We start from the raw sequence: 27,455 nt of genomic DNA, 5'->3' as shown, positions 1-27,455 counted from the left end.
CATATTTTAGAAATGGCGTGATTTTTCTGCTGTACCTCGATTAACACTACAACTTAATCGTATTACTTTTATACGACCTTGAAAACAGATAAATTAAATTTCGTAAAGATATTTACAATGTTACCACTTTAATATTGGAATCTAGGCCTGGTCCTAAAGGTGGAAATAATCCGTCACTGACCATCCCTGGCGAATACTGGTATCGCAAATAGCGGCCCGGTCCTTCCGAGTCAATGAATACTTCATATTGATTCCTTCCAATTGCCAATGGTCGCCAAGTTCATGTTCAGTCCTAAGCCCGGATTGGCATTGTTTTGAATTATCGACGAAGGCCTGATAACGTCCAGTTAATTGGAACTGCTTTTGCGGCATTTCCTGTATGTCCGTTGAACCACTCGTCATTGGTCTGTTGCCGTAATAAAATTCGCATGTAAGTTTCTCGCACAGAACATTTGCTTGCCGAGAGTCACATGGCGAGGAGAACTGATGAGCCAATGTAATGATTGGATTTGGCTTCTTCATTTGCAGTGCTTTCTCTTTCATATTTTGAAAGCATAGGACACTGGAACACTATGCCTATCGACCAGAGCTGGTCAGTAACGAAGTACTTCTACTTTTTGAAGTACTTGAAGTAGATTTTGCTTACCCAAACTACTTTTTAGGTAGTTATGATTTTAGACTACTTCTACTTCTACTTGACAGTTTTCAGTTTTGTAGGCAAAAATAAGCGTAGAATATCTACTTACTTACTTACTTGTGAACCACCACTCTTACTTCTACTTGAGTACAAATTCCGGCGTTACTTCTACTTCTACTTGAGTAGCGACGGTGACTACTTTGACCACCTCTGCTATCGACGGCAACAGCGTTTTTGACACCGTCCAAGTACTTGGGATGATAACTATTATTACCGCTTTTAAGACAATCAAGATCGCTCCCCACTGTGACGTTTGACAGGGCATATACGTAGAAAAACTGGCACTTCAGAAGCCCGTACTGGCCACCAATATGAGAGAGATGAAAAAAAGATGCCTTGGGTTCAAGAAGTAATTTTTACAGCTGTACTGAACATCAATCAATGATGGATTGAGCAGTTTGCAACAGTCTTTTGATGAACTTCGGGCATAGATTTCACTCTCGGTTCGTTTGCTTCTTCTGAGAATGTACCAGATGTCCAACTTCAAAGCCTGACAGCAGTCAACAGCGACCTTGTACGGTCCAGTAATTAATTAAATACTCATTATGTGTATTCCGTACGTGATATTACCTTAATACAACCAAATACTCCAATGGTTAATTGCACAGCTAAACAGGTGTAATTACTGATAAACTCGATTATAAATGATACACATGTAGCACACTTCAAATTATAATACGAATTTATACATTCCCATCCATCATGCACAATTTACAACTTGATTAACACTCCAAGGTATGTTTCAACATATATATGCTGAGGCCTTTCCTGCCCAATATACATCCATATAAAATATACCAACAATATGCCGATAGATGACCACAAAAGGACTGTCATTCGAAGACTAGGGTCAATATATATTTCTATCGTTGTGTTCCGGTGTTTTCCTTTGATTTAATACTTGTATTGGTGTCTTAAGCTTTTTTATATATTCGTATAAGCTGTGATCCAAAGGCAACATAGGTCCTTATTCAGCACGAAATATAAACTCTATTCCAGCTAGGGTAGAGGGTCTTGGCTTAATATATGCGTAGCCAATTATGACGCGTATGTGTGTAATATATCAGGCATAATAGGCAAACAATCGATACTGCAATAAAATTAACACATTACAATTCATTATGCTTGAAAATATGACTAAAAAGGTTCTAAAAATATTTAAGGTTACATGGCATTAGTGTTTATTCTTTTGTTATTTAGGGAGCTAATTTGGGTCATCAGTTTTATTCTACCTCCCCCCAATTATTTCAAACGGTTACTATCCCATAACTCTACTCTGTACATATTACTTTAGTTTTAGTCCAACGTTTTATTTCATTTCCGACGCATCTACTAACTAGCCTGAGGGCATGTCAGATGCCGATGTGTTGAAATGCGAACATAAGTATTTTAAAACATGACGACATTCGTCCTTATCCGAGACAATTTTGGCGTAGCAATACAAAAACTGCAGCACTTACTAACAATACGTGCTCACATAACTAGCAATAGAGGCATGCATTTACAAATATATTCATAACCCGGAAGTCAATCGTCCCATCCACATTTCTGCCTTCAAATCATGATCACGTAGCTCTATTGATTACTTATTGTTCTCAAAACACTCAGCGTTCATTCCGACCAATTAACATATTGTCACCTCATAGATCAGAGTCTTTTAGCCTTCGAGATATTTTTGATTACTCGCAATTGCAGTTGAGGCATCGATTCTTCGTTCGCGTATGTCGTTTCCTGGATTTATCAAGCACTTTCGCTTCACGTCGCATAGGCAAGTTCGACAGAAACGGGGTTTTCGTCTCGAGCTCCGCGACTTCCAATGCAATATCTTCCGAATACTGTTCTGATTCGTTCCGTCGTCGGCTCATCGGCTTTGTGGAGCGATTCCGGCGCAATTTATCACGATGCTGCATTCTGTATGCTTTGCTACTGGTGCAAGCGGCCGATTTAATCATAATATGATTAAGTGCCATTTGGGATGACCTCCTAATTTCGCCCATCGGTATCCTAACAGGTGATATTCATTCAATGCCCATTAACGGTCACTGGTCAGTTCTGGTGTTCGAGTCTTATAATGGCTATGTCTTTCGGTACTTTGTGTTGATAGTTCATTTCAGTGGTGTTTTGATCACCACAACTGAGTGCATAATTCATGCGGATAACATACAACATAACATCTCGCAGCACATCTAATGATCGCTGCACATCTATCCATGAATTTTGCAAAAGATTCGCTCACACGAAAACATAAAATTAGTTGCACATTTTTCTGGCGATAGATTGACCAACATAGTACTAATGCAGTTAAACATAAACTAAAACGTAGCTTGCCGTGTTGGCGCGGCTGTTGCATGCAACATACGTGAGCATTTGTACTATAACTGTTATTGAGCACATAATTTCTAAACAAAGGATAATATACGCGATAAAATTTTCAATTTCCCACTCCGAAGCGCACATATTTCGAAACATACAATGATGTCACAATTTTTTTTCAATAACATTATAGTAAACTTGCGGATACTTTGATCATACAGATCGAGCATTAACTGACAGTTTAGCGTTAACACTTTCGTCGTGACGAATGCGTGAACCCTTCGTATCATCATTCAATTTTCGACAAATCTGTTTCGTAAAACAGATATGTGTACTTCAAGAAACTATTGATAATAAAGCATTATTCACTAGAAATAGTTATTAACTTACTCTATGACATTTTGGATACCTCGGGAAATGTTTCTTGAATTGAAAATCAAGCCAGGATTAGCTCTCGGATTTAAATTCAAACATACATACATCTAATTCCTTTGGAAAATTCATTTTCACGCAGGTCTCCAATGTTTGGTTGGGTAGCCTATTCACAATAAAGTCCGACGTATCTATATTCACTATAAAAGATCAAATCGTTTTATGTAGCCTTGGACAATATTAGTTATGTACTCATACTCGAACCAAATTTGAATCAAGGTCTCCAGATCCAAGACAAGTACATCCTGATCCACAATAAGTAATGTAGGCTACCCATTTCATTGGACAACTCGATACAATTGTAATATCCTCATCATTATATAATTATGCTCCGAAACTTTCTTCATATATCTTAGCCTTCCACATTCGAGATAATGTATCCAATAAATATCTAAATATTTTGTTTTCGAATCGGTTATGCTATGTGCCGCACATCCTGAGATTGAAATAAGATTTCGAATCAGGACGTGTCGTATATATATATCGATATATTATAGCTGTCGAACCACATTCCAAGTTTCGAAAAACATACATAAATACATCTATTGTCATCAGATAACGTCATCTTAACCTATCATGTCGAAATTAGCCAGTTTGTGTGCAATTCTTTCGGTTAGAACAACATTCTTTCAGTAATCTTCCGAATCATCTCGAAAGGAAAGCTACCAAACCACTTCAATTGTCGTCACACCACGTCAATCATAATATAATATCTTTGATATCTATCACATTTTTGCGAAACTAAAATTGACTTTGGAAACATTCAATTGTCGTACTTGATGAAATTTGGTCTTATCAGGCTTCGCACATTTTTCTTTCAATAATTTTGACCACGGATTAAGTGAAATAGGTGAGGCTTTCCGCATTGAACATTCCAATCTTATACATATCACCTATTAATCCCCATCAAACAATATATCGCGTAACCATAGAGCAGGGGTTCTCAACTTTCCTTGCATAACGGGCCGCATCTTAACAGCAAAAGACGCTGCGGGCCGCAGAATAATATTACCGTATATATGTGGACTGCTAGGCTAATATAGCCTATTTACCAGTCGTAAATGTGCATTTTAGTACATTTGTATGCATTCTACAGCATTAATGGACAGCGTTCGTGAGCTTTCCGTTGCTGTTTCTAGTGGGATTATGTCATCCTCCGACGGAACAAGTAAATCCCTTCATCAAGCGTGCATTGCATTCGTTCCCAAGACGGTATGTGCACCTTCAAACCCTTGCAGCAGAGAACTGAACTCTTTGTTTCAATGCGTGAGCGAGCAAGTACAAAATTACGGTACCTATTCGTTACAGAGGCCATTGTCACTTTGAGCTCTCAGTGATATGAGAAGAAGTCTCATGTTCGGGGTAATTTCTGAGCAAACCAATCAACCCTTCTCCTTTTCTTTCCTGGCTTATGCCCTGCACCAGTAGTTACAGAAGCCAGCTTTGTCAAGTTGATGTCGTTTACTAGTCCCCTCTCCCCACGTTTACCCGGCCAGCATTACCTCTACAGATATATCCACTCCGATAGAATACTCCAATACAATTAGCGTTGCAATGTCCGTGGATTCTGTCCAATGCTAGTTTAAAGTAGTCTACGCGGCAACGTGTTTCAAAGCGTGCGACAAAAGATCAATTGACATTGCTGTTACTCTTCTTGTCACGGTTGAATCAGACAACTGCAGCTTCGAAATTTGTTAGGTGAAGTTGTCATTGCTACTAAATTCCGGAAAAAGCGGAGATTCGCACAGTATATTAACGTTTTGTTGAAAACACACATTATGTAGCAGATTTCGTGGGTTTAGCGATATAACAAGCAATTTTGAACCATGCGTCTTTAACGTCGTCGGCAATCTCAACAATGCCCCAAAATATGGATTGCTGGACCTGAGACCTAGCTAGCAACGCTTTTTCTAAGATCAGGTGATATGTATAACTCCAGATGGAACTATCCGAAGACCTATTCAAAACAATGAGAATCTAAACCCCACCATATATCAAGAAACCAGAAAAGATTGATGAATGAGAATAAATCAAACGAAACAGAGACGGTGCGATAACAGAGCTTAAGTAGCTTGCGATCATATTGAAATATCTCGCGGGCCACAGAATAAGCGTCTGCGGGCCGCATGCGGCCCGCGGGCCGCGGGTTGAGAACCCCTGCCATAGAGTTTTTGTGATTCTTGATATGCATTGGCTTTATCATTTCGTACGTCTACAGGTGTCTTGTATGTTCGACCTTTATTGATAAGTGAAATCAATCGCATGCATATTCATTGTATTAATAAGTTTCCATGGTTTTAATTTGATTCTTAACTGAAATACCGCACTACACCGTAATGTAAGGGCAATTCCGTCGTGTCTTTTATAACTTAGTTATTATCGATGGGACCAATATTAGTAAACTAGTTGTACGAACAATACATATTGTTTCCCAAATGGCTTGTATCAGTTCCTAGTCGGCATCGTATGGGTATAGCCTGAGCCTCCTTCGTTGTAAACTTACCTTCTGACGCTCTTCAACCACTAAGCCTTTATGGTTTCTTCAGTATTATGTAAAATAGTATTTGAGTTCATGTTCCTCAAACATCAAGGCATCCGTTTTTGTTTATCCAGTTAGCTGGACGTGAAATGCATGCATACAAATTTCAACTCGCTATAATCACTTCAATAAACCTCAGCACACACATAAATGAGTTTATCAGTGCCGCTACAATAACTCATTATCATACAACTCAGTAACCCTTTTTGTGTTTCTGCCGCTTACGTCTTCATTACTGGTTTTTGACCACAGGGTGCCGCGGGGTCATGAGGTATTATTACACGACTACGGCCAAATATCTGATTAGTTTGAACTTGTTCCGTGCGGATTTAATGTATATTCAAACCGGATAATTTTGCTATTCGGCAGGTCTGTCGCTTTCTCTCAACATAACGTAAAATTTGTCAAGACAGACTGAAGTACGGAGCCTGTGAAAGCGGATATATTGTTATGACACAATTATCGTGCTTTGCTTCACTTGAGAACAGAAGGCAACCACAAGAAAATTTTAATTGGCCTTCATCATTCGTAATATTCACTTTCACGTCATTACATAGAACGCATTCGCTCATCTTTAGTTCTAGACTCCATTGATTAAATGATTTACATACGCAATTCGCCGATAAATCAACAAAAATTGAAAACAGGTTTTTTATATCGCTGCAAAATTTTAATAAAAATCGACATCTTTTTTTGCATTTTATTGTGGTTTTTCGAGCTATAATAAATTTTTTATATTGGTTTTATGAATTATTTTCTTGACGCACCAAAAAATATATAATAAAATATTTTTGAATATTTTCAACTTATTTCGTATGTGCACCGATATATAGTAAATAAGTAGTTATAACTGGGAACTGCAAGGCATGCTATATAAAATCCAATTTGAACACCACAGAATATAGAAAAAGGTAACCTTCAGAATTCATTTCTTTCTAGCCAGGACCGTGATAGGAAATTAGGACTCGCTATTTCATAATCTGCGTTTATGTGCCATATGCGCAAAGCTTGACTGAATTGTTTCAAACACGTTTAAACACAAGGGGTATCCGTATCCGGCCAATATGAAATTATGGTGATGATCTCAATAATATCTAGTCTTTCGCATCCACAAATCGCGCTTACCGTATATCTCAAGTTCGCTGAATCGTCTTGTTTTGCGATCTTTCGTCAAATACAATGTGGACATATCAAATATTTATAGGAACTATTTTGTGTGATATCAAAATCGCAATAATTAACATTTTCAGTTACCAATATATGTCCTTTCACGAGGTCTTTGAAATTACTACCTCAATAATGATCGACTCGTGTTGAGTAATTAACCCACCATTTTAAGTATTTCATGCAAATTCTCAGTAACGTTGCCGTGTAATCCCAATTTTATTTATTCTATGGACTTCTTAATTAGTACATAGTTTCCCGCTGTATTTTCGATTACAATACCTTATCGAACCATGGACTCCTTATTTTGATACTCCGATCAACATGAAATATGGTTAAGTTACGTTTTAATTGAGGACTGTGGTGCGCACACTATTATGTTTATTACTTGAACTCACGCACTCGTCGGCATAGTTATCGGAGACTTCCTCCAACTTCAATCTGGCATACATAATGTTGGTCGAGTTGATTCGCGATGTCGCTATCTATGTCGTGATAGAACGCTATTGATTCTAAGTCGTCGCCCACCCCGTTGTTAGCATCGTCCGCAGTATTCGTTCTCTGTTCTGATACATTGACTTGAGAATTTAAGTTCTTGAATGAGCGTCGTTTATTCTAACTTCAACCGAACTCGTGTATTAACCATATGCAATATACCTCCTTATCGCCACTGTCGCAATATTATCCTTGCAGTGATTCCTATTGTATTCACGGCTAGATCACTGTTTATCATTTGTCTGGATACGAGGAATATCATGTGTGTCAAGATCCACTTATAATTTGTTTATTTTCTGAGCATCTACCATTTAAATATACCTTACATTCACTTGACGCGTCGTTTTATTATGATTTAACCGTGCATTTTGCCTAGAGCAATAATACATTCGCCTAGTTTTTATATAACGTAATTAGTCATTGGTTGTGAAATTCTTGAGCGACGTCAATTTCGTACGTCACACATTTTGTTTTCGACTGGTTCCGGGATTGCCTGTTTCGCGCCCACGTCAAGAATGTCATATTTTCACTTTGATATCTTTTTTTTTCTTGTTATGACCACCGTGCGTCTTATTTGAATACATGATTCACTTGTATCCGAATTCCAATACTATACGGCAGGGGTCGGCAACCTTTTGCTAGTCGCGGGCCAAATTTCGGGTGTACAACCTTTCGGCGGGCCGGATTTTTTCTTAGTACTATATTTTACGCTCACTTCGGTATATTGTCCTACATTGCTGCAATCTCAATCATACCAATCCGAAGACACATGTATTTACACTTCAACGACACAGAATAATTGTGACAATTGACGCAGCTTGCTTTGTGAAAGGTTTTCAACTTCTGGTAACAAGTCAGATGAAACAAGAATCAGACCCTATTCAAAATGGACGTCCGAAATAAGTGATCTTAGCTTGCTCTTCGTGAATTTCATTGTTCAAAACTATTGTTCACATGCGTACGTGCTTCCAAAAATCGATGCAATGTTTTTGCATTGCTGGTCAAGCTAGGATAAATACCAATTTCAAGAACGTACTCTTTGTCAAAGTCATGCAGCGATATGCTCTTTGTATGAAATTTGTCATTCAATTCAACTGCATCGCATTTCAGAAAGGCCCATTTGAAATTTTCAGGCAATGGTATTGGCGTCCATATTAAACAGAGTACTGAATAGTCAGAATTCATTTTGTAGACAAGGAATGTCGGAAAAGCGGGTGAATATTCAGTAGTTAGATTTCGTATCACAGTTACAAATGTAGTGTTGGTACTAGGTTTTCTCTCCTCCAGTATAGGGAAGTGAGCATAATTTTCGTTGTACTGTTGACATTTCCAGAGTCACAGATTTGTTTTGAATTCGCCTCAACATCTCATGTATGTAGTTGTTTTCCCCCTGAAGTTGCAAGTTCAATTTGTTCAGATGTGACGTTAAATGTACCAGGAAAGCAAGATGAAATACCCATTTTCGATTACAAGATTATGAGTCGGCGATATTTGTATTTTCGAGGAAAGTTGCTATTTCATTTCGCAGATCATACACTCGTGTAAGCATAGCTGCTCGACTCAATGAGCGAACATGACAGATATGGGCCTACATGACATCGCCATATTGATTCTCTGCATCTAGTGATATATGGCGTAACTGATACAGTTGATGAGACAAAAATCATATTAACAGTTTTCACCATTGTGGCCAAAACACTATTCAGGTTTTTTGTCTTGGCACACAATGCCTTCTGGAAAATCAAACTATAGACAGGCTAACTAACATACGGAGGCTAGTTATCTATAATTGAATAGTTCGAGATTCCGTCATTGCGTCTGAGATGCTCCAAGCGCTTTGAAGCTAAGCAAGAACACCTTTGTTGTCACACCCCGTTAGAGTGATCAGCCCTTTAAAGAGCATGGAACACCTTCGGTTGCGAGATACACGCGATTAATAAGCACTGATCCAGTCTAGTCTATCTCCATCTCCTACTTCAACCACCTTCGTTTTATGGCGTAACAATAGACTAATACAACGTAGGCTACTATTATATCGTAGCAATGCCGCATTTTTTTCATGCAGCGCTGCACTGCAGATTGAAACTCATTATGAAGCGGCGGGCCGTATTCTTGTGATAACTAATTATCATGTCGCGGGCCGGACGATTTGGCTTGGCGGGCCGGATCCGGCCCGCGGGCCGTAGGTTGCCGACCCTTGCTATACGGTGAATAACTCACAAGCTTATATATGGATCAAATATCATAATCACCCATAATCATCCTATAACGGTACTTTCTGCACTTGATCCCCAGTCTGGTCTCTTAAGCGCGGAAATACGGCATATAACTATAGATAACTAACCTCCGTAGGTTAGTTATCTATAATATAACGAAACATTTTACATAGCTGTAGCGAAACATAGCAGCAGCTGTTCTGGTGACGACGGTTTGTATATTCCATTATGATGTGACAATTGACTCACTGATGTAATAACTATATTGAAGTTTAGGATCTCCGGAATATTTGTATGTATACTATAATTGATTTATCGGAAATATGGATTTCATAGCTGTGAATCTGCAGATTGCATCATAATAAGCTTCAAAAAGTCTTGCAGTACTAGATTTATCTTCATAGATCGAACCATTGATACGATCCGAAAGCTGTATGCGAATTGTCGATTAGGCTTAGTGTGCAATTCATGAAGCTACCAAATAGTGAATAACACATCAATATAGATATGAAAATAACCAGGAAACTTTGCCCAATTTAGTCCCTCTTTCGCCCAATTCAATGATTGTTCCGTGACGTAACCTGGTGTTCCATTCTAATTTGAATTCTTACTACGCCCATATTGCGTACTGCTCATATAAGTTTGTGGCTGAAATTTAACTCCTTCTAGTATTCCCAGCTCTACATACCCTTAACCTGCATTATATTGTGGTTATACACTAATGCTGCTGTCAATAATAGGCCCGATATATTTTGTACATATAGCCTACGTACAATGTACAATTGTGCATTTGACGTGACATGAAAGAAATTATAAACCAGTATCGTGACAACTTCATAATGTGTCGTATTTTTTCCACACACTTGAGATACATCGGTCACACTATAGTAGACAGGGTGAAATTTCAGCCAAAGTACGAGTACCGCAGTGCACGATAAATGTGAATTACAATATGATATTGCGGACTTAGCTATTATTCATTCATGTCAATGTAGCACACGAACTTATACAAGGAATGCTTATTTGTCACTGAAGCTGAAACTATATGCGTAGGCGAATTTACTTGATCGAACCGGGTTAAATCTATAAAAACTGAACAATGGAACATTGCCTAACCCTACCCAAGAAGCCTTAAAGACACGGACAACAATAAAGTGGGCGAAAACACGCATCTTCGGTGGATAATTCAACCCCAAAGAGAATATGTCCTACACGACCTACAGTTAGACACAGCAGAGAAGTTCTCAAGTGCCCATACAATGATCAGTACAGTGATTCGACTGAATTTTTAACAAGAATGCAGACTTGCCGCACCCCTGCCTGCTTAACCAGGCTTCTGACCGACACAGACTTAAAACTTCAACAGTCAAGTTTTGTGGAAGCGGCTAGCGCGGATTGAATCCCAAACTTCATATTTGTCTGACAAAAGGTGTAATCTTTAACAATTCACCCCAAATGCCAATGCTTGGGGTGTATATCTTATGGTATGTGTGTGTAGGGGTGTAATCGGCTTATTTCCACCAATAGCTTAGGTGTAAATGACAAATTTAGTACCCTATAGGTGAGATGACCCAAAACACACCCTATGCTAGGGTGTGACTTGCGAAAACACACCATTTTCGGTTACAGTGCGGGTCATCAATAAATATTGAAAAATGTAAGCAGGCCGACGCCGAAGAATAGTAAGAAGAAAAATAGTGAAATCAATCATTTCTCTAGCTGTGCAATTTCCCTCTGTGATATTATTTGATGAACTTGAACTTTAGCAAGATCGCAAAATGAGCTGCAGTTTATCAGTCAATGCCTTCCAACAGAAGTTTTGCAAAAATTGAAATCCGTGCACAATGGATTCGGTGAATCGAACGTCCATTTACTGGGGAATCTCATAACGAATCTCTAGGCATTGCCACAGTCCACTGCATTCGTGGAATTGAAGTATGCTGCATATGGAAGCCTCCCCATTGTTTCGTTGAAGATGTGCGGTAGTGAGCAAGATGCCCCAGACCCCACAAAAGATACTTATGTTCGATGAATGGTGTACACTCGAAAGATAATTTTTATGATGCCGCACAATTCGAAAGCGACGAATTTGGTTTTTTTTGCGTTGTTGAATTCGTTCCAATAATTTTCGTTGAATAATCATGCAGTATATCATGTATATGTATCGAATTCATGAGTGGAACACTTCTTGTCTGTGGATTTGTACCTTGGTCATCATGATTACTTGGCAAGGGCATATTTTTCCTGCAATTTAATAATCTGGTGTTTTTTCTCACCAATCTAGAGTTTTTTCACGACATAATCTTGTGTTTTTCCGGAAACCTGGAGTGGCAACACTGGCGGTGGCGTTCTGAAGAAAACGGCTGCGGCCAAATTTTTTTCGTTTTGTACTTCAATTTGATTCGACATCATTTTAAAGTGAAGTTCCCCTTTAATACCATCTAATTACTAGTTGCAGAATCGATCGATCCACAGATTGGCCGTAAGTCCAGATTTAATCACTGAACTTGTTGGCCTTTCCATTCACCTGCCATGGATTAATACAGAGGTCTCAAACACGCAGCCCGCGGGCCGCATGCGGCCCGCCAGAGCATTTTGTGCGGCCCGCGACGACATTTTAGATTTTTATTAATTTTACAAAATATAAGTGTCACATATATCTTTTTAAGTTATAAAATGAAAATTCCCTCTTAAAATGCTCCGAAAGCCTTGAACTATTCAGCAAACTTCACTATCACATCAATTGCAAACGCTACCATGCAGTGGAACATTCACTATTTCGCTAATTTCTAATTCATGATGACGAAACCCCTTAGAGGCTTAGACGATTCCAGACTGAAATTTGTGAGTTGGACTTGGACGCGACCTTTCTTAGAATTACTCAGACTCGGGCTAACTCGATGGCAAATTGAAAATGACTCGAGTGGACTTGAAGTGACTCGGAATGCCGCAAATTTGTTAGAACCATGGACGCAAAAAACTAATCGTGTATCAGAGGAATAGTAATAGATCAGAAAATCGCAGCTTGGTATTTCTAAGCAAGTATAGTTATGGCAACCATTGGCAATTTGTTAGTTACATCTCTGGTCGCTAAACCATGTTAGTAAGGCCGCTCAAAGGTACCGAGTACAGCAGTGGTACGCTCCAACGATGTGACAGCAATTGGCCGTTCGGCGTTCGGCGTTCCGACATTTCAAACACTTCAAAACAGGGGCGGGCAACATACGGCCCGCGAAGGTATTTTGTCCGCCCCGCGGACAGTTTTCCGTTTTACATGATAATGTGGCCCACGGCCCTAGTCTGCCGAGATTTCCCACTGCTTGCTTACAACGTCAAATTTTAGTGACTGCATGTTATTATATACGTATATGCGCAGCATGCTAGAGTGGAGCTTACGCGTAAGTTCGTCGAAGCGAGAAGACTTGCATTATCGGCATTTGCGATGTACTCAACCCTAATGTCGTTTGTGGTAATCATGGTGTTTGTCGACTACAATGGTCATTACACCAGGCTGATATTTCTTATTTTTCATTCTGTAACCGCCGACTTGTAGCACGGCACACTTCTGGGCTTTTGTAAGACGAAAACACTGCTTATACCAGGGGTCGCCAACTCAAAACGGGTCGCGGGCCACTTTTCAAATTTCGTAGAGGTCGCGGACCGCATGAATTCATTATCGAGATTTCTCAGGCCACACAGTTGAACAGCGATGCTATCTCGTCACCTACTCAACCCTAATGAATTTATATATTGGTAAATTAGGGGTACCGGGGTTATCGAACTCCTTGAAATCTTAATTGAGGATTGCACCGTGTGTTGATTGATCAGATAGAAGCAGACATGGCGGCGCCTGTATGACTATGCTATTCTCCAATCCACATTGTCTTCGTCATTATCGGCGAGAAATGGCTTTGAAGTGACATTACTCTCGTTAAAATGTATTCATTAAATGCGATTTATTCCTTGTATATGCGGAATGTGGATAAATGGGCGAATAATGTACCGATTCAGCAATCCGGCCCGCCAAGTACTTAATTTTCCCATATCCGACCCGCCGACTCGAGAAGTTGCCCGCCCCTGCTTTAAAACATTCATTATCTATTTATATTATTTTTTTTTCTGCTCCTATATTTGAAGATATTTGGCCATGAGATTAATAGCCTACTTATCAGAAGTATACACGAATCCTGGATTGGAATTACAATGCTCAACTTTAAAATGTTTTGATATCACATCAGTCTCTATTATCAGTCTGTTGGATCCAAAATATTCATAGTAGCTGAAAATTATAACCTGATAGTTTTATGATGGCATCATACATTTTTCCGTTCATATGATGTCTATATCTTATAGTTAATATATATCAAGTACAACAACAATTCTATTCAAATAGCTATAAATGTGATGATTCTTTTCGTGCCAGGCCTAAATTGATACAAACGTAAATCACATTTTGACGATGTGTGTTTACTATCAGTCTGCTGGATCGGCTCACTTTCAACAGGAAAATTCATTCCCGCCAAATAAGGCCTGGAAAGACATAGAATACCCCTAAATGCTGCGGCCCGCGGCGTCGTCAAAACTGGAAAAATGGCCCGCAAGCACATTTGAGTTAGAGACCGCTGGATTAATAGATACAGTAGTAGGCTAGTCTGCGTACCGCCGAAGGATTCACGGAGTCTAATTTAAGAAAGTTGCTTTACATACTCGTTTATGCGAGCTATTACTACTATTTGGCTGTTCTGTGCCATAAGAGGAAGCTCCTTTGATCTGCGTGTAGCAGTCGATGTAGCGACTTGTTACAAGACACGCTGGTCGGGGCCAACGATATCGTAGGCCCCGCGCTGGTATATTGCTTGATTGGAGTCGACGCTACGGCCACAGTTCCTGTTGTACGCACTAAGTCGACCGACTAATGATCGCTCAGAGTACTCTTGCAATCCTGATCACGCACGCAGATCCAAGGAGCTTTCTTTTATAGCACATAACAGCCAAATAGTAGTTATTACTACTACTTGTTTTGTCGCTTCATAAAAGCTCCTGGCAATTCTGGTTGACATTTTTATCAAATACTTTCATAAAAGTCTATATTTCCGAAAAGCGTTATTTCAGGCATTGTCAAAATTTTATTTTTGGCAGCTTTGGAATTTGGTTCCCGAAATGCCAAAAATAACAATGCCTGCTCATCGTGAGTCATAAACCATCAAATGAAACAAATAAGTTGGCATGAGGTGATGATCAACATGCCTTAAAAAGAGTGACAATTGTAGTTGATCCGAAATATTTGTAAGCTCACGCCGATATCTCAAATATAAATTTGAAACTTTACTGCGTTGTGAACATAATAGGGTCTTATAACATAGTAGTGTTGTACGTATGGGTGGATCGCAAATGTAAACAATACTCAAATTTAGGTTGCGGTACAAAAAGTGCTATGTATACAACATATTCGTATTGAGAAACAGGTGCGTTACTATAGCAAGGTCCAACATTGGTTGATTCAATAAGAGAAGTATATTTTGATCCATATAATGAAAGAGTTGCATAAAATGATAAAGTTGTAACTGATATAAGCCAATGCTCAAATCAGATCGTCTTTCTCGTGGCAATACAGGGCCCGGCTACGTATGTGGCTGATTGTTCCAAAGATATTCGTATATATTGCACACCAACGCAGTGTAACAACAATATTGAGCCACTTCAGAAATGTCGAGCAGCGTAGGTTGACATAAACACACTAGCAGACTGTCAAAGCCCGCTGGCAAAACACTACAGGGCCGATATCAAAATCTGATTTTGAACGTTTTACTGAAAGCGTATGCTTCATGCAGGTGCACGGATGCAGTAGCCTAACTGAGGAAGGCAAATGTACTGTACAATGTACAATGTAGAGGTGCGGCGACACGCTAAGATCAACCTTCGACGACTCCTACGTTCTGCACTCGCCGGACCAACAAAACTCCAGCAGAAGAAGATTCTCTGAGGACCTCCGCTCCAGCAGCTGCTTGCCGCGACTCTTCCGCTGGTCAATAACAACGACCTCCTGCCACAACGTTGGAATCTCCGGAAATCCAACGCCGGCCAGTGATTCTTTGTTGCTCAACAAAAGCGTAGCCTTCTACGCCGCACCAAAGAGTAAGCAACGAAGAAGCCTATCAATTCCGTTGCTTTTGCCACGGTACGGTGTGATTTGAACACGTCGTTCAACCACCGGAGTGATCTTGAATCGCTTGCCTTAACTGTTCGCTTATAACAGAAAGACTGCCGTGTGCAACTCTGGTCGAGGCCCTACACGTCGGGATTCCTCGCCACCTCGCTGCAAAGCATCTTCAAAACAGCGAGACGAACTGCCACGCCGTCCAAAACAACATCATAAGAAGCGGAAGAAGAACAACAACATCAATACCGCTTCGAAAGGACGGCGCAAGATCGACGGCGAATAGTTGGAATTAACATCTATATCATCAGAGAGCCGTCGATCTGCAACGGCGAGGAAAACCCGGGTGTTAACGCGCATTCGTAAGGCAAATTTCGTTTTTACCGTTCGCGTTAACATACGTGTAGGGCGTAGCAGTAGCGCTGCTGACGCGGGGGTAATCAAGTCCGGCGTGTGTTTACAATTACGTCTGGCCTGCATCCTAACGCGTTCGCTATTCCTTTCTGCAGCCTTTGTTAACCTGTTTATTGTGTTTGTAATTGTCCGTTGGTATTCGTTTGTATTGTCGCCTTTTCTGTCCCCTCTAATAGCGAACGCCGGTGCAGGCCCCTTAGTCTTTACTTCCTGTTATTGTTCTAATTCTTATTTCATTTCGTTTAATTGTACTCGATCATTGATCTTAGCTGTATTAATATTAACCGTAATAGGTCGCGACTCGGTCACCTTTAGGCATTTAGTCCGCGCATTTTCTTCACGATGGCTAGTGGAAACACTAGTCCTCTCGTTGTCCTGTATCACGGTCCAGGAATGAGCGTTGATGTCGTGTGTCCGAAACCAAATTGCGGTATGTCCTACACTGAATCTGCTAAATTAGCGGATCACTTGACTTTTTCGCACCGCCGTGACAGCCTTAAATGGAAGTGCATGAAACATGGTACTTTTTTCCGATTCGAATCATAAAATAAGCTGTCACTATAGGCGGTGCAAGGGCACGCGACATCATAGTTGGTTTGCCTGTCCGACTTGTGGAAAGTGCTTTAACGCAGTTCCGAAAGCGAAGGACCATTTTAAATCCAGCCACCCCGAGTCTACTGTTCCCCTGGATTCGGCTTTTGAACAATCTGGAATCCCCTCGGAAAATTTATTGACTGTCCCGATTAAATACGAGGGCAGGGATACTAGGTATCCTTGCCCAGTTACCGGTTGCAATAAACAGGGCTTCCCGTACAAATGGTTGGTTTCACTCCAGAAATACATTTTGAGCAAGCACGGCATCACTAAAAACTTTGTAAATTATGATGTCGTGTGCGGCAGGTGTGACCAATGGACAATTCTTGCGCAGCCAGATATGATCTCTGCCAAGAGCCATTGGTCCGCCTGCCGCTTATGGGGAGCTGTGTCTGCTTCCGGTAACTTATCCCCAGCCACGTCCACGACTGTTTCGCGAGTCGACTCGATATCCCCTATTTCTTCGCGTTCTTTAGTCCCCTTTGCCGTTGACGCAGCGGAAAGTTCTGCTACTTCTTTTCCCGGTACTATACCGGACCCTGTCTTATCCGTGGCCAACCTTTCATTTTCATCGGAAACCACCTCCGTGGTAACCGTATCATCTCGGCCTTGGTCACGGATTTCGAACAATTCAAGACGCTCTGTCATTTCTTCTAAAAAATCCAAACATAAAATAAAGTCCATGAGATTCTATCCTTCTTCTCATAGTAATAGCTCCGCTTCTTCGACTACCTCCTCTGAGCCGCGCGACTCGCCAACAGTCGTGACGTCACCAAATTCTTCTGCGCCCCGAACCCCGTCCCCGATCCTTATTAGTCGATTCCCGGTCCGTAGGCCGGTCACTGGGGCCTTACCTGCCGCCCGTGCCTGGCTTCGGACTGCCGGGGATAGTAGACAGTCCCTAGGCCGTCGTACCACAACAACTCCAAAAATCGTGGTCCCCCCCCCAAGGGAATTTACTCCCTCCCCATCCCAAACGTTAGTGAAGAGTCGTTTGGCCCCTGTCTCTTCACCAAGCCCTATTCCATCGCTTTCGGAATTGTTTAAAGTACCTTTGCCGGGCAGCCCGGGCTCTACTCAAGAGTTCCTTGCCCGGTTGGACCGGGGAAGTCCCTTCCACACCACACGCGATGATCTGAAACAGATATCGTCGGCGGGAACGAGACCGAACATCGTAAACTCGCCTCCCGTCGGTCAGAGCGTGTCTCCTTCGCGCCCACCAGCGGACGAGACTCGCTCTGTGACGGCTGAATCAGCGGTCGGCCGCTCCGAAGTTACCGGAGCTGTCGATGGCTGTGAAAGCCCGACGAGATTGCCTCCTTCGGTAAGAGCACGTGACGAACTGAATGTCGACGTGCCTTCTCCCGAACCGAGCGCACCTCGTGCACAAGTCGATCTGCGCGAGTTACGCTCGGAGCTTGCGGACTTGGTGTCCCGATGTCCTCACTACACCGAGGCTTTCCGACATCTTGAACGTGAGTTGGAGCTCTGGACTGACCGTGCCTCTGATTGTAGCCGCCCTCCCGCTCGCGCGAAGCACAACGGCGTGCTAAGGTTAATCAATTGAATGGCCAGCGCGAGTATCGACCAAGAGGAAGCACAACACCTGCGGTCCGCTTTCTGGCGCAATCAGAAGGAAACGGTCAGACAGATCATCGAGGATGATTCAGACAGTAAACGGTGCGAAATTCCTGCTGATGTCATCGAGCGGAAATTTCGTGCTGACGCTGCCGCTGCGGTTTCCGATAATGACGCTGCTTTTCCTTGGTGGATGACTCAACACAGTTACCAGGGCGACCTGGCTTCTGCTGTTGACGACGAGCCGATTACTTCTTTAGAGGTAGCGGGAGTGCTGGCGACCTTAAACACCAGTAGTTCGCCAGGCTCCGATGGTCTCACCTATGGATTTTGGAAACGCTTAGACCCCAAGGGAGAAATGCTCTCTGAGCTTTTCGAAATTTGTAGGCGTTGCCGACGTATCCTACTTGTGTGGCGCTCGTCGCGGGTAATCCTAATTCCAAAGGACCGCGACGGCGACATGCAAGACGTTGGCAACTGGAGACCCATAGCGCTATCCAGGACGCTGCATAAGATCTACGCGTCCGTAATCGCTCGCCGTCTTCAGAGCTGGGCATCCGATGGAGATGTTATCTCCATGGAGCAAAAGGGGTTTGTTCCGCTAGAGGGGGTCTTCGAGCACGTGTTCATGCTTGAGTCCTTGCTTGCGGATGCCAAGTCGTCGAGGCGGGATATTTATCTTGCCTGGCTTCACATCCGCAATGCATTTGGTACCGTTCGGCATGGATCCGTGATCGAGGTCCTGAGGCACTTTAACGCCCCGGAGTATTTCGTGGAGGTGATGGCCGATATTTACGCGTCCAGCGTGTTTTCAGTCGCGACCAGTTCTGGTCCGACTGATCCCATTCCAGCGGGGAAGGGTGTCCGTCAAGGATGCCCTTTATCGGCCATCACCTTCAACCTGGTCATGGAGGTTCTCCTGCGTGGCGTTGCTGGGCTTCAAAGTAGCGGTTATCGGTTTTCCGCGGCGGAGGGCGTCACTGTCAGAGTTCAGGGTTACGCAGATGACACCTGTCTGTGTGCTTCGTCTCGCGTCCAGCTTCAAGCGCAATTAGATCTGTGCGATGAATTTTCTCGGTGGTCTGGTATGAAGTTCAAACCCGCCAAGTGTCGTGTTCTTGCCTTGGGGTTCAAGAGAAGCCGATCGATCGTGGACTCGGCCCCGTTCCGCCTTGATGGTGGCGAGGTCCGGGTCCTCGATCGTGACTCTTTCTGGCGATACCTGGGCAAGAACATGGGGTACCAGGCAACCGAGAAAGTTGGGAAGGCCCTTAAAACTTTCGAGGCCTATTGTGACAGGCTTTTTCTGTCACATCTCACCTCCTTTCAGAAGCTGCTCGCACTGAAGAGGTTCGTCATTCCAAGAATCCTTTTTGAGTTGAGAATCCGCACGTTTTTCCGCAGCGATCTGCGTCGCCTGGATACGCGTGTCCGCACGTTGGTGAAGGCGGAATTCCGCCTCCCTATCAGAGCGTGTCAGCCCTTCTTTCATGCTGGGCTGACGACTGGCGGTCTGGGAATCCATAACCTCTGCTGCGAAGCGGACGTGTTGAGGCTTTCCCAGGCCGTCAAAATGGTCAATGCCACTGACCCCTCTGTGCGGGCGGTTGCGCGTGGAAGGTTGGCGCTGGTCGTCCGGAGGACTTGCCGAGTCGCAGAGGCGTCGGAGGCCCTGACAGTCGAGTTTTTAAACTGCGTGAGTCTAACAGGGCACGACTCCAGGGCGTACGGAGACGCCTACGGGCTTTGGACCGAGGTCCGACCCGTTGCTAGGCGTCTCGGTGCTCGCTGGTTCGTGACCGAAGACGGGCTCTATCAGTTGGCTCTAGGCGCCGACTGCTGTCAGGATTTGGGTCGTTCAACCAAATTCCTTCACCTGAAGGTGAACCAACGTTGGAAGACACCGTGGATGGAGCTTCCCGACCAGGGCAAAACTGTGGAGTGCCACAGCCGGTAAGGGAGCTCCAATCGCTTCCTCCGGTCTTCCAACGTCCTGACGGCAGTCGAGCGTAGCTGGATGCTTAAAGCTCGACTGAATCTTCTGCCGCTCCGGTCGATCCGGGGTCGGTTTAGAAAACGTGTGGAGCCAAGTGTGGTCTGCTGCAAGTGCGGACAGCATACTGAGACCCTGCCCCACGTACTGAACCACTGCCTGCCAGTGATGGGTAGCATCACGGACAGGCACAATTCGGTACTTGGGGTGCTCCTGGACTGTATACCAAGCTCTTCTTCTTTTTCGAGATGTGATGTGGACCGCGTTTGCAGGGAGCACGCCACATTGGCCAACAGGCGGCTGAGGCCCGACCTCATCCTAGCGGATCGTCGCCGGGTCTTGGTCATCGATGTTGTGTGCCCCTTCGAGAATGGAGTAGCCAGCATGGACGCTGCCGTTGCACTGAAACACTCAAAGTACAAGGACCTCTGTGAATCTCCCCGCCTTGCCACGGCCAAGGAGGTGGAGATGCATACGTTCGCGGTCGGGTCCCTGGGGAGTTACCACCCCGGGAACCTGACCACCTTACGTGCGATGGGTGTTTCGGTCTTCGAGTCTAGACTGGTCTCCGACCGAGCCGTGGTCGCTTCTCAACGTGGCTCTCATCGTGTCTGGAAGGCTTGGTGTAGTGTACGAGACCACGAGAGGACTTGACTCCAACTTCACGTGTTCTTATTTGTTATATCTTTGTTGTTATCCGGTATTTAGCTTAATCCGCTAGCCATCACGGGGTTCGACTGCAGGCAACTGGACACCGGCTTGATTCACGGAACTCCTCCCCAGATTAACATAAATGGACCCTAGTGTGGTTTTAATTTTCTAGTGTAATACTCCGAGTGGTTCTAAATGCTAACGGGAGGAGTTCCCCCACCTACGACCGACAATTTTTATTTTGAATTTTATTAACCACAATTGTTATAATAATGCCGCAGTCGGACCTCGCCAGTTGGCCCGCTTTTTTTTTTCTGTGCTGTTTGTCGGCCCTCACCACCATATATTGTGTGTTTTTGGTGAGGGCCTTGTTTGTTGGTGTCCCCTGTCCCTGGGCGAACTGGCCGTGTCTTCTCTGGCCCATGTTATTAATATCGCATCGTCTATTAATGTGATCTATCACTATTTATTTCATGTATTTAAAAAAAATTTCCCCACCACCGCAAATGGTGGGTATTGTTCCGTTTTTATTTTCGCATAATTACGATGTGACCGTAGTAGCGATTATATTTATTCATGGTCCATATTTCATTTTCATATGAATAAAATATTATTGGAGTATTTGGTTGTATTAAGGACGCGTGAGTATATAACGGCTATTTACAGGTGCAAGGAACGAACCGGAGCCGCTGTGGCGATAGGCTATACTTACCGTAAACGTTAGAATAATTTTGCAGTACCTAGGATAGAATTTTCACTTAGGCTACTTTTTCTCCTTCTACTTCCTCCTTTTCATCGACGGATTTCTACTTCTACTTCGGGTCTCCTTCAGACTCAAACCTCCTCCCTCCTTGGGCCTGACTCGTCTTCGTGAGTCAGGTCTAAAGGCGTCTGTTCCTACCTCCACTAGAGCTTGACTCGTCTTCGTGAGTCAACTCTAGTCGGAGTCTTTTCTCTTCAAGTCTTGACTCTCTCTCTCGAGTCAGGACTTGTCGAGTCTTCTCTTTCCTCTCGCGCCTCTCCCTTGGGCGACGAGAGACTGTCTAGCTCTAATTAACAACTCGCTACGACACTGTCTAGACAGTGATCGTACGATCTTCCTGCTGTACTGAAACTGCAGTATCGCCTTAGCAAAGCGCGCAGAAAACGCCTTTAAAAAACGCTCTAATAAGCGACAGTACAGCTTCGAATTAAAAAGAACGCAGTCTGTAAGCTTGCTCTCAAGCAACAGCAACTTGGCAGTACACAGATGGCGTACGCAAGTGCACTACTAAACCAAAACAGGAACAGAATAACATATGGCTACAGGCCGAGATCCCTGGATATAGCTGCACCTCCAGAAAGCAATGCGGTAGACATCATCAACGCAATAACCAAACATCCACTCTTGAAAGAACGAAAGGATACAATAGAATCCATCTTCCAAATAGGAAGATCAACCTTCAACCTTACCTTCCATAAAGAATCCCCTGTAGAAAGCCTGTTAGAAACCTTCCTTGAAGCTACCGAAGAAGGCATAGCAACAGCCATCGGCACATTGCACCTTCATAAACCACAACTACCAGCGGTGCAAATCAACATAAGGGCTGTGCCGACAGAAGTAGACAACGAAGAAATAGAGCAAACAATCAACAGGCTTGGATGCGGTACAATAAGAACAATCAAACACATATACCACAGGGGAACCCAAATACACAATGGATACAGACAGGTAACAATCGATGGATACGTGCCAGGGAAAATACCACCCTTCCTATACCTAGGCAGAGCGCCCTGCAAGATCTACCTACCTGCAGCCGAAGAGACAAACAGATGTTACAGATGTTTGAGAACAGGGCACACCAAATCAGACTGTCTAAATGAAACGGCCTGCCTACTCTGCAAAGAATACGGCCATAAAAGAGACCAATGTCCAAAAAACAGAAGTCCAGAGGATGAAATGCAGCTCTCCAACACAAACACAAAGGAAGAACAAACACAGCCTGAAAATGAACAACAACAACAAACACAGAGCACACCACCTATAGATAGCCAAAACATCTTTGAGGCCGAGAACTTTGCGGACGAAAAAGAGGAGCTACAAGAAGACTTCTTTAACCTAGCAGACAAGACCCCGCCTACACCAGAAAACTCAGAACTAGATACAACAATAAGACCTGGAGAGGAAACAGAACTCAACAGCGAAAATGAACAAAATAACACAACAGACGAGGAGCTGCAAATAATTACAAGCGACGAAGAAAAACAACAAGACGCAGAAAAAGATACCCCCCCAAAAAAGCCGAAAACAATAAAAAGCCGAACAGGCCAAACGGCAACCATAACAAGGAATTGGGAAAGAAGAAACTTCACCGCACAGGAATTCTTTAACGCACCCTCACCAAACAAAAGACAACAAAGCGACCGTAGCCCTACGACACAGAACGAAAGCTCTGCAAGAAGAAAATTATTGAAAGCAGACATCGAACTGAAAAAGTAGCCCAGCCCCTGTCCTGTCTAATCCTAATGGCGCTGAATATTATATCCCTAAATGCCAATGGAATAGGAACACATTGGGTCAAAATAAAAACATTACTCAGATACGAAAAGAACTGGAATATTATTTGTGTCCAAGAAACGCACAGAGCAGATACGGAGAAAATAGAAAAATGGGCATAACAGAATGACTTACTTTATTTCCCAAATCACAATAATGTAGGACAAAATTGGACTGATCAAGACGAAAACAAAAAACACTACTACAGAGGCACTGGGATATTCGCCAGAAAGGACTTACAAAATAAATACCACATAAAACACCAGATAGTAAGACAGGATAGGATACAGACACTACGACTAACCGATAAAGAAACAACCGACATCGCTACCCTATACAATGTGTATGGACCCAGCGATGTCGGAAAATACCAAACCGATTTCTACCGAGAATTAACATGTCATATAGAAAATAACACCCTTGAGAGCGCGATTATCTGTGGCGACTTTAATGTCGTCACAGATAAGAAAGACTCCAAGAACATCGACAATTTCAAACTTACGCCTGCTGCTAAAATATGGAAGACCTTCATAGAAACAAATAAGATCAGAGATATATGGCGTTAGCGAAACCCAAATAAAAAACTATATACAGTAATGAAAGCGCATCAATCCCGAAGAGTAGATCGAACCTACGCTTCGGAAAACCTACTCCCGCGGGTGAAAAGAAGCGAGTACAAACTCAACAACGTAGCTGACCATATATTCATGCAGAAAACACAGGTAGTCGAACCACTAAACATCGCATGGGGAAGACCACTATGGAAAAATGACATTAGACTCTACCCTGAAGAAACCTTGTACAAAAAAATAAAAACAACCCACCAAAAATGCGCGAAGAAGAAACATAGCTTTGAAAACGTGTACCAATGGTGGGATTATTTAAAGAAAGAACTAACCAAACAGATACAAGAGTTTGAGAAAAATAAACACATAGAGGAAAGAAGAAAGATCAACATCCTCAGAGGAAATATAAATCGAATACAAAACAATGTAACTATGGCAGACGAAGCCATAAAACAGATAAAGGAACTCAAAAAGATCGAGAATGACAAACTGAGTCATAGATGCAGGCTTTATAAAATGAGAGACATAGAAGAGAATGAAAAAACAACCAGATATTTCTTCACAAAAATAGCCCAACGAAAGCAAAGCAAAATGATCGCAGCAGTTATAAACCAACGGGGCAAAGAACTTACAACCAAAGAAGAAATCGTCCAAGAGGTTCATGAATTCTACAACAATCTATGGGGGAAATCTCCCAGCGAGAATCCCCGCCTCCAAGAAGAATATGCTGCGGATATAGAGGCAACCGAACAAGAACGAAAAGACCTCGAAACGCAAATAGACGAGACTGAGATCAAAACGATCCTAAATAAAATGGAAAGTGGAAAGACCCCAGGGTCTGACGGGCTCTCCAAAGAATTTTACCAAACCTACTGGTCAATTCTCAAGAAAGACCTACTAGAGGTGATTAATAACGCCTACTGCTTTGGAGGCTTGTGTCAAACATGGATGGAGGGCACAACTACTGTAATCTACAAAAAAGGAGAGCCAAAACTTTTAAAAAACTGGAGGCCAATAACCTTATTAAACACAGATTATAAAATACTAACCAGCATTTTGGCGGCCAGATTAAAACCCATACTCCCAAATTTTATTCTCGGAACACAAAAATGCGCTATTCGCGGACGACATATTACAGACATATTAAGAAATACTCAGGCAACATTTGAACACGCAACTGAAAGAAAACGAGAACTACTTATCGTAAACTTGGACCAGGAAAAAGCTTTTGACACGATTAATCACAAGTATCTCTACAGTATACTCGAAAACTACAGACTTCCCAAACCCTTCGTCCAACTGATAAAAAACATATACAACTCCGCAAAAAGCAGAATCCTAGTAAATGACGCCCTAACAGATCCCATTAACATCAAAAGGGGGATAAGGCAGGGGTGTCCGCTAAGCATGTGTCTATATGCCATCAGCTGTGACCCCCTGGCCAGAAAAATAACGAAAAACGAAAAAATACGACCTTTCAAAATCGGCAGCGAAAGCATAAAAATACAACAGTACGCCGATGATATCACGTGCTACCTTGGGAGAGAGGAGGATATCGATGCCGTATTCGAAGAATTCCAAAAATATGAACGGGCAACCGGGCAAAAATTAAATCCAGCAAAAACAGAAACACTGCACATCAATTCGAGAACAGGAGCTAGAACAGGAATTCGAAAATCAAAAAAAAGAACGGATTAAAATATTGGGCCAATACTTCGGCAAAAACCAATACAATGAAACCTGGACCGAAAACAGACTAAAAATATTACGAACCCTGATGGCCTACAGGCACAGAAAACTGACCTGGATGGGAAAAAAAGCCATCTTGAACTCCCTGGCAACAACAAAAATTCTATACAATGCCCGAGTTATACCACCGAGTAAAGAAGATCAAAAAGAACTCGAAAAAATATATTTTAAATTCTTATGGCATCCCCACAAAATGGAGGCAATATCTCGAAAAACGTTGATCGCCGAAAGAGAGAAAGGAGGACTCAGAATCCCAGATATAGAATCACGTATAGGAGCAATAGAACTAGAAAAAATCGCAACGCTAAAAAATCTTGAAAAACCAACCGAAATATGGCATAAATATGCCATATATGAGGTCGGAACAAAAATAAAAGCTATACGGCCCAGTCTCTACAATAACAACGAGAGACACAAATACCCTACACCAAAAAGATGGACAGAAAGTATAGACTTGGCGAAAAAAATCGGAGGGGAGGAAGAAGAGTGGAGAGAGAGTTCCCACAAAGAACTGTATAAAGAAATAAAAAATCTCAAAGAAAACGAGATAGAATTCCGAACACAACACGGAAAGAAAATAAAAATGACAAAAATAACCAAAACCAAATGTTTTGGGAAAAACATGATAACCAATAGTGAAATGATCACAAACTATCGAGTAGCACATGACGGGTACATATTTGGACAAAAAAGAAGAATACGGAACTTAACAGAAGACAAAAATGGCAGGAAATTACTTCTGAACTGCAAATTTTGTAACTCGAGCAATGATTGTGCAAAACATATATTCACTGAATGCAAATACATCGCAAAATTGAAAAGGAAAATCTAAAAAACGCTAGAACTCGAACTAGACAACGACTTAATAATGTACAATACCGGAAGAAAAAAAATCAACTGGATCATTGCGTCGATCATGAAAAAAACCATACTAAACCTGAAGATCGCTCTCGACATTGACAATAAAAAAATAGAAAACGACGTAATGGAGATGAAAATCCTACGAAAAATCAAAAAACGACTAGAAAACCTAGATAACAACAAACAGGTGACCAAACTAGTCAAAAAAATAGAGAGGAGACTAGATAGAATAGGAAAATAACAGCGAAGTGAAAAAAAGGGCCAAAAAATGGGGGGGAAATGAAGATCAAAAACTCAAAAAAGACGTGCCACAGAAGAACCAACCCTCTCCTGTGAATGGAAATATCAGGAGGAAACAAGACTTCCACCCAATGTCAACATAGAGTATCTGAGTTGAGATTGGAGTATTTGGTTGTAATGAGGCACTACTGCCCTGGCACTACTGCCCGAAAAGGCGGAAACACAAACTTAAATAAGAGATAAATAAAGAAGAACCTGTC

The 27,455-nt window shown here is 42.4% G+C and overlaps 3 protein-coding genes across 5 annotated transcripts in view; 2 read left to right on the top strand and 1 right to left on the bottom strand.

Moving 5' to 3' along the window:
* The window catches only part of LOC145452064 (kinesin-like protein KIF23), a 504,115-nt gene extending 502,027 nt beyond the window's left edge, over positions 1-2,088 (bottom strand). Inside the window, exon 1 of one of the 3 annotated variants that reach the window (XM_080330276.1) lies at positions 1,268-2,088. The gene's annotated coding sequence lies outside the window, so the exon portion shown is untranslated. The remainder of the gene's footprint in view (positions 1-1,267) is intronic. The other 2 variants (XM_080330275.1, XM_080330277.1) reach the window with 2 other exon arrangements.
* Positions 1-27,455, top strand: part of LOC145452080 (thiosulfate:glutathione sulfurtransferase-like) — a 152,357-nt gene that overhangs the window by 117,405 nt on the left and 7,497 nt on the right. The gene's annotated exons all lie outside the window — the stretch shown is intronic.
* The window catches only part of LOC145452069 (tyrosine--tRNA ligase, cytoplasmic-like), a 539,006-nt gene continuing 533,412 nt past the window's right edge, over positions 21,862-27,455 (top strand). The window contains exon 1 of the mRNA XM_080330283.1: positions 21,862-21,880. The gene's annotated coding sequence lies outside the window, so the exon portion shown is untranslated. The remainder of the gene's footprint in view (positions 21,881-27,455) is intronic.

This window comes from Botryllus schlosseri, chromosome 12 (assembly GCF_051294905.1).
Source record: "Botryllus schlosseri isolate E-star chromosome 12, Bs_hap1, whole genome shotgun sequence".
Taxonomy (NCBI): Eukaryota; Metazoa; Chordata; class Ascidiacea; order Stolidobranchia; family Styelidae; genus Botryllus; species Botryllus schlosseri.
This window is presented reverse-complemented; position numbering and strand designations above follow the sequence as displayed.